The sequence below is a fragment of the Bradysia coprophila genome, unplaced genomic scaffold (assembly GCF_014529535.1).
Source record: "Bradysia coprophila strain Holo2 unplaced genomic scaffold, BU_Bcop_v1 contig_138, whole genome shotgun sequence".
NCBI lineage: Eukaryota > Metazoa > Arthropoda > Insecta > Diptera > Sciaridae > Bradysia > Bradysia coprophila.
In genome coordinates, this window is record NW_023503409.1 from 4947682 (window position 1) to 4960220 (window position 12539).

Sequence of the window (12539 nt, forward strand, 5' to 3'; positions counted from 1 at the left end):
TTCATAAATTCATTATCGAGTCATTGTCAATAACAGATGATTACCGTTTGTAGAACGTTAACTTGTAGCCAGACGAAAAGTCAGAAATTCTATCGTTCTTTAAAATGTGTTAATTTTAAATACTACACAACATCGTCAACGGGCTTTCATCCAACTGACAGTCTGATTGATACATTACTAACGAAATAGACATATATAACCCAAAGTACATCAGAGTACTTATATGTATGACTTAAGTTAGACTCAGATATTACGAACACAGCAGTCACCGTAAATGTAATTTTTCTGTGTACACTACAATTCGCTGAAGGCACCAAACACTTCAACTACACAAATTATGAACTTGGGTGTGCTTTCGGACCCCGGCATTTTTGGTGAAAGGCTTGTACGTTACCACTGAGCCAACCCGTCCATAATTCTCGTAATCTTAATAAGCTAAGAGCACTTGTGCAGCGTAAGTTATAAACAGGAGAATTATTTTTTCCTAAGATTTAAACTTTTTGACATAAAAAAAGTCCTATGCAGAATACACTCGCTGAAAAGTTATCTTTTTTTATATATCTGTAGTCTACACATTTCGTCAAACAAAAGAAGAACAAAATGGCAAATCTACTTCTTCATTTGTTAGATGAAACACATACATAATGCATAACGCCTTAGTGAAATAGTAGAACAACTTTAAAATGGTATCACGCATCCAAGTAGAATGAAGACGAAGTCAAAGATTTAGTTTACCACTCCAGAGACAGCGAGATATTATTTTACATAGTTTTATCGCGGATCTGAATTCCGTACTGTAAGGCACATTGTACATGCGAACGTTATATTAAAGTAGATGTGGACTTGTAGGGTGACGAAGCCGGTATTGTTCTTTCGTTGATAAACTTTTGTATGAATAGCTGTCCGACTGCTGGTACATTATTGGAGACTGGTGCCACCACTCTATATATAATTATGAAAATTTGTACAAAAAACCGTGTTATCTACTGATTTTATAAGTCAACTTATCATCTTCATACAAGAATATTTTCACTAACAGTAGATACTAATACCTTAATAAACTCACTTCTAGTGCTAAAAACAACCCCATTTCTAACTAGCTAGCGAAATAGTTTTTTTTTGCCTCACGTTATTCATTTACATAACTCTAGATAAAAAGTTGAAGAGTCCAGCTTGTTGGTGCATTTTCTCAATTCGAATAAAAGGCAAAAAATATTGTTTCTGATTCACATTTCCAAAGTATTTCATCGGAAATGTGAACCAGTATTTTCGCCATAATTAACTTCATCAATATTAAACCAACTTTGAATCAAACACAATTATGACAAACGAACAACTTTCGAAAAAGGAACGAATAACTTTTGTAACTAATGTCAAAGAGAGAGAACCAAAAAAAAATTGTTTTATAAACTTCAAATTGTAATTATAATGGGGTCGACGGAAAATATGAAAAGTTTGTGTACGCTTCAGAGATTTTAAATGATTTAGCACGGAGACGGACATATGAATTATTATTCGATGGCAAGATGGATTGTTACTAATTTTCAAAAAATTATTGAAGCACAATAAAAATTTATTGCTTGTCGATTGTGCTTTCGATCCGAAACGTACGTATAGACCGTCTCACGCATCTGGATGTATGTATAATGATTGATGATCAGTTCGAAAAGAAAAAATAATTGAAATTGAAACTTTGTAGAAGAAAAACAGGAAAACAATCTTTGTAAATCAAGACATTAAGCCCAATAAACTCGCAACATTTCAACGAGATGAATAATTGCTTCTGTTGGTAAGAAGTCATTCACAAACTACGTACACTTTTTAGTTGGAAGAAGGAGGGGCGGTTAAAGCGATCGCTTCATACATTTTCTAAATTTGAATTTTTTCGATACAATTTGATGTATTTATGGGGAAGTGGTCACAAAATTTGTCATTCAGTCCGCTTAGGTATTTTGTGAATGTCCCCTGATATACCGCACCGAAAGTCATCCAAACCAGATATTCAGACTCAGCAAAGCCAGAATGAAATGTATTTCATTCGACTATATAAATACTCAGCCAGAAAAAACGTTTTAGTATTCTCTATGGATGCAGCGAATTAAAATTACAGCGGTCCGTTTAAAGTAATGGATATAAATTTTGAGTGAAGCAAGAAGTTAAACCATAAAATATTCCTGACGTCTTCAAATTTACATTTTGAGATGTCAAGGGAACGACACACAATTTTCTGAATTTTTATATTTTTCATTAAAAGAAAATTCGTGGAGATTCTTTGCAATTGTTCCATTGTCAATGTCTGAATATTTTAAAATGGAAATTTCACAATTGAACTCCTTCAAGAATATTTTTTTTCCCTGATTTCGTTAGTTATCCAAACAAATTTTGCTTTTATACCAGTGACTTATTGCCTCAGGCATTGCTGTGACAGCCAATTTATGGGACTAATCATGTTTTCTCTCCAGTGTTTTGGCAGGAGAAAAAAAAATATTTCATCGAAATGGCGGCTTTCTCATTACCAGTGACAAATTCCAATTTAAACGACATGCCGAGCATACAAAACAGTATACACCGACACCATTAACCATAAAATAATTACTTGACCTAATTGTAATTTCTGGAAAGGTGACATGCAGACTTATTTACATAAAAAATCATAACATGAAACCGTAGACCTAACGGTACCATAAAAAATATGCAAAAGGTCATTTCGTTTAGTTTATGTTCTCTGGGTAAGTTTGATAAGACTTTTTTACAGTACTCTTCCGGCATTTCTTCTTCCCACAGCGGTCCATTTATGCAGCTATAAACTTAACATAATTTTTTGAACTTCACTGAGAAAACACCCAGAGATGAGATAGAAGAAAAAAACATTTTAGATTCTACTGAGCTTTTTTCAGTAAATCGATAAATACAGATTGACCTATATATTCGCTGTATAAAATATATTGTTCGGAGTATGTTGTCCGAATATAAGCAAAATTAAGTTTGTTGAAAATTGGAAAGCAGATGGTGCGAAAGCTTGAAAATGTTCATTTATGTTTTCAGAAAACTTCACAATATAAACATTTGGTAAAACTAAACTTGATGTAGACTGAATACAGAATACATTGGATGGATATTTGGAAAGCGTTTCCGCTTACAAACATTTATGACCTGATTCCGTCATACCTTATTCGATGCTAATTGCAAAAAATTCCAATTTTGTTTTCGTTCGGTCGTGAAAAGGTGTACAACTGAGGTTTAACAAATAAGCTCTAACTGTGTCGTGTTCATGCGGATTTTCTAGAGTACACAGCATCTGATTTCTCTTTTTTTTTAATTTTAAATAACGACCACACTGTTAATGAGTGTGACGTTGGAATTTCCATGCTCCACAAAAAAATATCGTAAGCCCGACGAGGTAAAATTCAATCGATGCTTTCAACGTGCTGAAAAATAAGTGAATAACAATTTCAAACTTAAAAAGTAGATAAAATTACAAAATTGATGAGGAAATCGAATAATATTTCATCGTCCGAATACAGTCGCATTTTTTTTGGTATTCGAAACCTTTCATCGAAGTGGAAACGTTTTAAAATTTCATTTACATAAAACACGAATAGCCACGGATAAAATGAACTTAACCACACGATTTTGTTAGTTGATCGTATTTTGTTTCGCTAATTTAATATTAATTTGATTGTGTGTGATTGCATCGATGCAGTTATCTAGTACCCAGATACTATATACATTCCAGCATTTATGGTATACATACACACACACACGCAGTTAAGTGGTATGGAAAATGCATTTTATGGTTCATATTTTATGAATTACGTTCGACCAAAATTACAGAATATTTTAGTCAAACTTGTGTCCAATGCGTTAATGGTGATATGTTCTCATTCACACAATCACCACACAATTTGCAACATTTCCGGTTCTGTGATTTCAAATTTCACTCGAATAATTTTGGATCTTTCTATAGATTGCCACTGAATGCGTTTTTTGCAAATTTGAAAATATTTGAAAATGCATGCTAGTCAGCTAAATTCATTTGCATAGAGTGAGTCTATAGGAATTGAATATGAATAGGTGAGAAGCAATACACCATAAAACCTTTTAGAAACGACAAATCATCTTTTCATCCCTGCGGCGTGAATAACCTTACTTTATCCACTCAAATTGGGTGAGAAGATGGCCTTTTGTTGACGTTCTCTCTGATGACAGTTGAGATGACAGGTGAGACAATTTTTATTTTATCAACTCTTGCTTCTATCGTTGGATGAGCAATAGTTTTTGACTTTCCAACTGTCACTTTTATTGGTTTTGGTTTTAAAAGTAGTGAATTCAAGAAGAAATAAGAAATTCATATTTTCCTCCCTTCGTAAACAAAGAACCATTTATCTACAGCGGCGACAGAGATTACCCATCATCTTTGGTTAATATTGACTTATATATCAAAGTGTTTGCTAAAGCTAATGAAGTAAAAGATTTTGTATTATATATTGATCGATACTCCAAGAAAGAAGTAGTAGATTTGAGGATTTGGTTTTGGCAGAAACAATATTACAAATAGTAAGTTCTGAAGTTCTATTTGTTAGACCTTGTACGTAAAATTTTACGAATATTTTCTTACAAAGCAGGAATTTCGAACAATACTTTATACAGGTTTGAAAGCGTGGCAATTAATCTGCGTTACCAACGTACAATTAAAATTAAGAACCGACGCAAGTGTGGGTTAATGACGCTGGTATAGTATATTGCAAGAAAAGAGACGATGAGAAAATTGTTTCACGTAGTATACGTTGACAGCAATAAATTTTCCCTTTTAATTCTTTTATTTACACCGAGCATAGTTGTATATAATATATAAATAAGGGTGACGGTTACATATTTACACATTTCCTTGCCTTTTTCCTTGCGATTTTTTTACTTTAGATGATTAGCGGAGCTAAAATGATCGAAATCAATTTATGATATATTTTGTCCGTGCGGCTATAGTAAGAGCAAATTACAGCACATAAATCAAATAGATAAGATAAAAGGTATCGTCTCTTCAGAGACCTTTTTTCATTTTATTTCAAAGAGCAAAGACCCACTTCAGAGAAAAAAAATCATTTAATCTGCCAGTACACACACAAATAGAATTTAGTGCCATGGTTTATTTGAACAACACGAAAAGGAATCAGAAAAAAAAAGTCCGTACATGGTAGGCAAACAGAAAAAGGCTCCAATGTTTTTACCAATTTCAATTCGACCTAATTTCAGATAACGAATTATGTAAACATTGCGGAACACACACAAATATGTATACGATTTTACATTACCATAATAGAGGAATAACCTTATCAGCGGAACCATAATTTTCTGATTGATATTGATCTTGTTTTTGCTTTTAAACCAAAATATTGTACGTATCGTACACTCTCACTCCATATTGAAACTAAAACCAAAAGTTTATGCCCATCTGCCATGCTATGTGTCAGACATGTTACAACTGGAAAAATATACAGGGCTGTAGTGTGGGATACATTTTCGCAGAGCGTATAACTGTAAAAGATATAAGGATAACCGAGAACTCTATGATAATATAAATTCGGTATTCGGTGGACACAAAATGAAACAATGATAACGCTTTCCGTAAATTTGTATATCAAAGCAAAATTCAATCGAGCATCACAGGCGATTTGACCAAAATGAAGATAAAGCTAACCTTGTCCATCATGCTTACGGTTTCAATTTCATATTATACCCAATACAAAAAAACCTTACGGGTGGTATAGGAGACTTTTCTTGGTTGTGAGGACTTTTTTTATTATTTTATTTTATATTTTGTTTGCCTTTTACACATAATACGATATTGTATGGCGGACGTTTGAAAAGGGTGAATTTTGCCCGTTCAAAATGAACCATAACCTCTGTGAACACAAAGTGAACATGCAGGCAGGACATTAGGTATATTATACGGAAAATGTAGAGAGGAAAAAAAGGCTGATTTTATTTTTGTGATTGGCCTTTTTGATTATGTAAACAGCACAAAGAAATTATGAATAAAAGAAAAGTGACTTGCTCTATTTAACATCATAAATAATAATCCGACCTAAAACTGAATTATATGTTTATCGTTTATGGTTGTTGGCATTAAGAGGTGCTCTCTAGGAATTAATTCGTCGATATAAATCGTTCGAGCGACAAAATAGGTAATCGTTTCGCTACATAAATTGTCGAAGATTTTATTATAAAATAAAACCTTCGACATGAGCATGAATGTGACTAAAATCTCATCATATAGTGCCTTTGCAAAAACATTTTCTAATTAAAACTACAGATGAAAGTTATTAAAACTTTTCAGACTTTAATCATCTGGAAATGTATAATTCACCTTAATCCAGCGTTATACTCGTACGGTTGATTCGGTAGGTATAGAAATCTTGTGATGTGTGACCTATGCTCTTCTGCAGCCTTAATTGCAACAAACTTTCCCACTCCATAAAATATGAATTATCTTATTCCATCTTCGGAAAGAGCGAACCTCTCCCCTTCTGGATTGGAATGCAAATCCAATATATGGCTGAATATCTACATACACAATGATCTCGCTTGTGTTAGCTAGAAATGTTTAATGACCAATGTTCGTTAATTCGTCGTAATTTTCGCACAAAATATTTAATATCACTTCGGCATTGACTGCTACTATATTAGAACCTACCCCATTGACAGTATATCCGAAAGTAATCAATAAGTTAATCATAAATTTCTGCTATATTTACCACACACACATCTTAATCACACTCGAAATTACCTCGTAACATAAAAAAAGTTATTCCCATTTATTGTCACAGATAATTTTCTTTCATGGTTATCGTCTAGTCTGGGTTTCTTTTTTTTCGTTATTATTGCATTCCGATGTGACCACAGACAACCCATTTCTTTATTTGTGTCATTCGTAAATGTCGGGGGGGAAAAAGATAATTTTATTGCTAATATATAGAGGGTTGTTATTTAATAGTAAATTAAAGTTCCACCGTTTTAATATTTGTTTTGTGAATTTCATTCGTTAAAAAAGAACGATGAAAATTATGCGCATTGAAAAGCATCATCTACGGGTTTTGTATTACAAAAATACAAGACGATTTTCTGTCCTATTATTTCACCTCTTATAATATTGAATGAATATAAATGGATTCGTGGAAAAACAACTTATTTGAAGCCATGAAAATTCAATAAAAACAATATTTACTTTTTATCAAGTACGTACTAGACGAATTGATTACAATTTTCCATCAATTCTTCCACTCTTGAATCGAGTTTTCGCCAATTTTTATGCATGGACTTGAATTTTTTTTATAATCCTTCGCTTGATAAAAAAGAGCTTTGTGTAGTAAAGTAAAACGCTGGGTAAATAACACTTAAAATTTCCAAGAATTTATTACAATTTATGTTTGTAAAAAAGAATCTAGCTCACAATATCACCCCCAAATCTTCAATTTATATTTTTCGAAACGGTAGACAACAATTCTGCAAATTGTGTTACTCTAAAGAAACTCACAAAGTACGATTTTGTGTGAAAGTTGATGGTTGGCGCTACTACTTATATATCCGTTCTCAATTTATTTATACGGTGAGAGGCGTTCAATTTTAATGTACAAATTTGTATAGGAAACCTCGGTTGACCTGTAGAGGCACCACAATTTTTTTCAGTACTTCATTATCTGCGCTCATTTTTCAGGTGATATAACTTCGCTTCAGTAAACTATCACTGAAATGTCACAGCAGTGAAGTTGCTCCACAGAAAATAGAGAAGTGACCTAGAAATGTAATATGAAAATCTAATTACGACTAGTCAAAAAAAAACTCCAAATTGTATCACTCCTGACCCGATCTACTATTTCTTCTATCCTCATTCGCAATTCTGCCTTATCAAACCAAAATAAACCTCATTAAAACTTTACTAAATGATTAAATTAATGTGATTAATTGACAGAGGCAGACTTTTGTTATAATAAGATTTTGAATATATTTCGATTAAAAAACAAATTTCCTCTGAGCAAAAAATATCTTGTTTGATTAGTAAAAAGCAAGTCTTCCTCCTTGAAAAGTTTCTTTAATACTCTCAAACGAGAAAAGAAGCGCCCGATCTCAATTTAAATTAAATTATTATAAAAGATACGTTCATTCGTTCATGTTAAGGGAACAAAAATAACGTTCTTTCCTCTTTTATTAGTTATCGTTAGAACCTCTGCTTTTATCTTCTGAACTGATGTTCAATCTAAAATTACCAGGTAAAATTAAATGAAAATATTATTTTATTAACTAACTAATCCATATAGAAAGATATATTCGGAAAAAGCTCAAAGTCAGCCAACAGTCGTCTAACATATTTTATTTTCCTTGGTGCCTTTCCTTTCCGTAATACCGAAATATAGACTCGATATTTTCCAGTAAAAAACACATCATAAAAATTACGGAAATCGCATTAAAACTTTTTCCTTTTTTTCTCTTTTTTTATTTTTCGCTTTTCTTGTCAAAGAAACATAATCAATAAAATCAAACACAAATAGAATTGGAATTGCCAATTTGTTATACGTTTATATATAAATGGAAAAAATAAAATTTCAGGCGTGTGTATCCCCACCTTTCCAATACTTATGGTAATTTCATCATTTTACGTTTTTCACAAAATTCATTAAAAACGAATAACTTGTTATGTCTAGAAGATAATTCACTTTTCGACGTTATGAAGCTTTATCCGATTTAAAACAGGATTATGACCAAAGCACTTCCTCTCATGATAATTGATGAAAATAATTCATAATTAGACTCACTTGTACGGATAGGTAGTAGCAACATAATCGTTAATAATAAACATTCACATAAACACTTAATGATCTAGGTCAACAAACATAAAAAAGTACTCACCGCCATCAATGTGCTACAAGTCTAAATTTCAATCATCAATTGATTTATGCAGACACTGAAAATCAACAACACATTGAATTAATATTTGAATTTAAATCTGTGTACAACAAATACAAACTACCTGTACAGTGTACAGTGTACACAATAGTAAATTTATATTTCTAGTTGCTAAATGGTGGCTCCCCACGGAAGTGAGTTTTTCATTCATAATATTTGCGTTGAAAGTAACTTCCGTGGGGTGCAGCGAGTGAAATATAGTTCTTAATTGCTAGGAAATTATTGTTTTGACTGGTGGGATTATATGGCGCTTGTCTACGATCCAGTCTACAAACTTTTCATTAATAAAAAAAAAACATTTTCCATCGAGTACAGGTATACAAACATGTACATAAGAGCACTGCATATGCTATATAGATCAGAGTAAGGATTTTTATTGTCATTCTTGAACACTATCGATGACCATCTGTAATGTATAAGTACTAATTTTAAAAGTCTTCAGAAAATCGGGTTGAATGAACCAGGCAAGTTGAACACACTTTTACTCTTTTTGTCTCCGTCTGTAAGTAATAAAATACTGGAGATGCAGTCAGTAACCTTGTAAATGTTTGTTTAGTGAACTCCGTTAACGTTTAGGACTCACACTCGTAAGCAATTTAAAAATTTGTTGGTAACGAACCGTGATCAGCAAATTTAATAAATTCAGCTCAGCTAAGGCAAAAAAATATATTTACTATGCAAAGCCACTATACCTTAGTTTACCTGACGACTGTAAACTCATAAATTTTTCGTTAAGGTTGCATTTTGTAAATACAAGCAAAGAAAACATTTCAAGCTTACAATCATTTCATTTGCTTAAAATTTAACGTTTGTCGAATTCTGCGGAAAAAAAAACATTTGTAATAAAAGAAAAACTTTTTCTATATTTATACACGACGACGAAATTTTCGTTTATTCCCATTTGCAATATAATCTGACAACATAAATCTATTATTTAAATTTTCTATTATTTTCTTTCATATTTTTCTGTTCTTCATTATCCAAACCAACAAACAACATGCAAATTGTTTACTACAGTTTTTATTATTTGTTTGCCCACAACAATGTCTTAATTTATAAAGAGAGCTAAGCACAGATTGACTGAAACCCTGAAGAAATTTACAGTTTTTCTTCCTTATGAATAAGCTTATTCAATGCATGGTGAATGGTAATTCACCAAGGATTTTCTATGGGTTTTTTCTGCTTTCTCTACAATGCAAATTTTCTTTCTTTTTTTTTCTTCTTACTCGTGTTGTAGTACACAACCCATTTGAAAGAGTCTAAGATAATGTAAGATATAGCTTTCTTGTCCTGAGTATGCAAAATATTTTTTTTTCGCTCCACACTTTTTCATATACATAAGCATTTTCTGCTGTTTTACAGTAAATTTTTATGCAAATATTTGAACTGAAAAAATATGAAGCGAATTTTCTTCTTTGTCTGGAACTAATGAATTAACACTGAAACGTCTTGAATGAACATTGAACAGTCATAGACTTTAAATGGAATAATTCCTGAAATGAACGCTTTCTGTATGTATATTATGTCTATATAGATTCTGTCTGGTTGATTTGTTGGCGAAATGAAAGTGTCGGTTTTTTCTTAATGCTTAATGCGTATGGTCTGGCATAGCTTTAAATGTCTTTGTTCAGCAAAAATAATATTTTTTCTTGCACAACGTTTTTTTTTTAAATCAAGGATTATGTGAATGGTGAGTGGTAATGTCCTTTGAATGGAAAAATCCGTTGAACAATTTAGGTTTTACCGATACGTGTTACGGCTGCATAAAGTAACCCGTGTTATGGTCGCTGTGGGGGTAGTAGCTTTTTTCTAAAATTGGTGTAAATTTGTCATTATTGTACTGAAAGATACGAAAATTTTCAAAACGATCGATCAGAGATTCGAACACAATAATAGTAGTATACAGTGCATAGTGCTACGACTTGCCATAATTTTTATGGAAGATTTTATGGAATGCAAAAAGATAATGGAAACAGATAAATTGACTTTTTTTCGTAGACATATTTTTGCCATAGTTTGCAATAATTTTTGTTCGTTGAAACGTTCGGCATGTCACCAATATCTACAGCGAGTCTGATTAGAATTAATTTAAATTACAAAATCTTTTACTTCATTAGTTTTACCATACATTCGTACTGTATGAGAACATTGTTTATTCTGAGCATACCATCCAGTGATACAAATTTTTAACTATCAACGCGTTTTTTCAGGATTAAGTTCTTAATAGACAATCACACAAAAATTATCGCATGATGAAAATTGTAGTTGTGTCTCTAATCTGACCAACTAATCACATTTTTTTGATTACTCGTTACTTTCTGTAATTAATGATACAAACATCCATTCTGTGATTGCACCAAATATGAAGCTATGTGTTCTGTAATTTTTCATCATTAAAGTCAATATTCTAACCCGCCCCGGACCACTCACTATAAATTACTCCCTTAAACAATAAACAACCTGTCAGTTTAATCTCAGTCTCTAAACGAAATGCCATAACTTTTCCTCCCAGAAACAAACTTCTATTACGGTTAAATGCTCGTCTATTGATAAAAACGATAAAAAAGTGGATATAAGCTAAACTCAACATATACTCAACGGAGTTCGATCAAGCATTATTATTGATTTATATAATATTGACCCACATTAACTCTCTTTGTCATTTAAAACTGTTATAGCCAAGCCACAAACATAATTCGCTCCTTTTGTATGCCAACTTCACTTATATTTTGCTGGAAATATTTATATATATATATATATATATATATATATCTAGTTTAGAAATACGTAAACTTACCATCTAAATATATGTAGATGCCTATTTATTTATATCGCAGTTATTGAACCGGTACTCCGGTGTATATCATCAATAAAAGCCTATCTATATTTTATTTCCTCTTTTTTCTTCTCTCTAACCGCTCGTTCGTTCGTTCGTTCGTTCGTTCGTACGAGAAGGGGATTTGGTAGAAAGGAAAGAGCATTTATTATTACCGAAACCACAAAACGTTCTGAAACACCCTTCTCATATAAATCATAAAAGTGTTTATAAATTCATCATAAATCTTATTCTGATACTCGTCATGTTTTATAATATATTTTCGGTAGCGTCATCTGAAATGTCATCAATTTGGTGTGAAAAACCATCAAAAAAGTGTAATTTATTTGTACACAAAGTCCTAGTTTACAGAACGATATACCCGGTGACATAAAGGACTAAAAAATGATGTAAATGAAAAGTTGAAAAAAGTTTTTTTCATTCTTTTCGTTCTGAAAATAAATTGTATGGCAATAGAGAGAGAGAAAGGAGGTATATGCAGTCATAGATAAAAAAAAACTTGAGTAGAATATAAATTCATTGAAACTTACTTCACATTTGCCTATACGTATATTAAAGAAAAAGTTGTTATTTATGAAATTATGACGTTTATTGCACGTGCATATTATCTGAAAGATATGAGGATATGATTTTGTGACATGTCAGAAAGTGTGAAAAATAACGGAAATTGGTTTTCGACAAATGAGATCGTCAGAAAAAACGAAACACTACCGGATGGTAGACACGGAAGTTTTCTTTAATTTCA

At 31.9% G+C, this 12539-nt stretch overlaps 1 protein-coding gene across 2 annotated transcripts in view; it reads right to left on the reverse strand.

Moving 5' to 3' along the window:
* The window catches only part of LOC119073590 (zwei Ig domain protein zig-8), a 131606-nt gene that overhangs the window by 102880 nt on the left and 16187 nt on the right, over positions 1–12539 (reverse strand). For both annotated transcript variants that reach the window (XM_037179164.1, XM_037179163.1), the window contains exon 2: positions 8902–8956. The gene's annotated coding sequence lies outside the window, so the exon portion shown is untranslated. The remainder of the gene's footprint in view (positions 1–8901; positions 8957–12539) is intronic.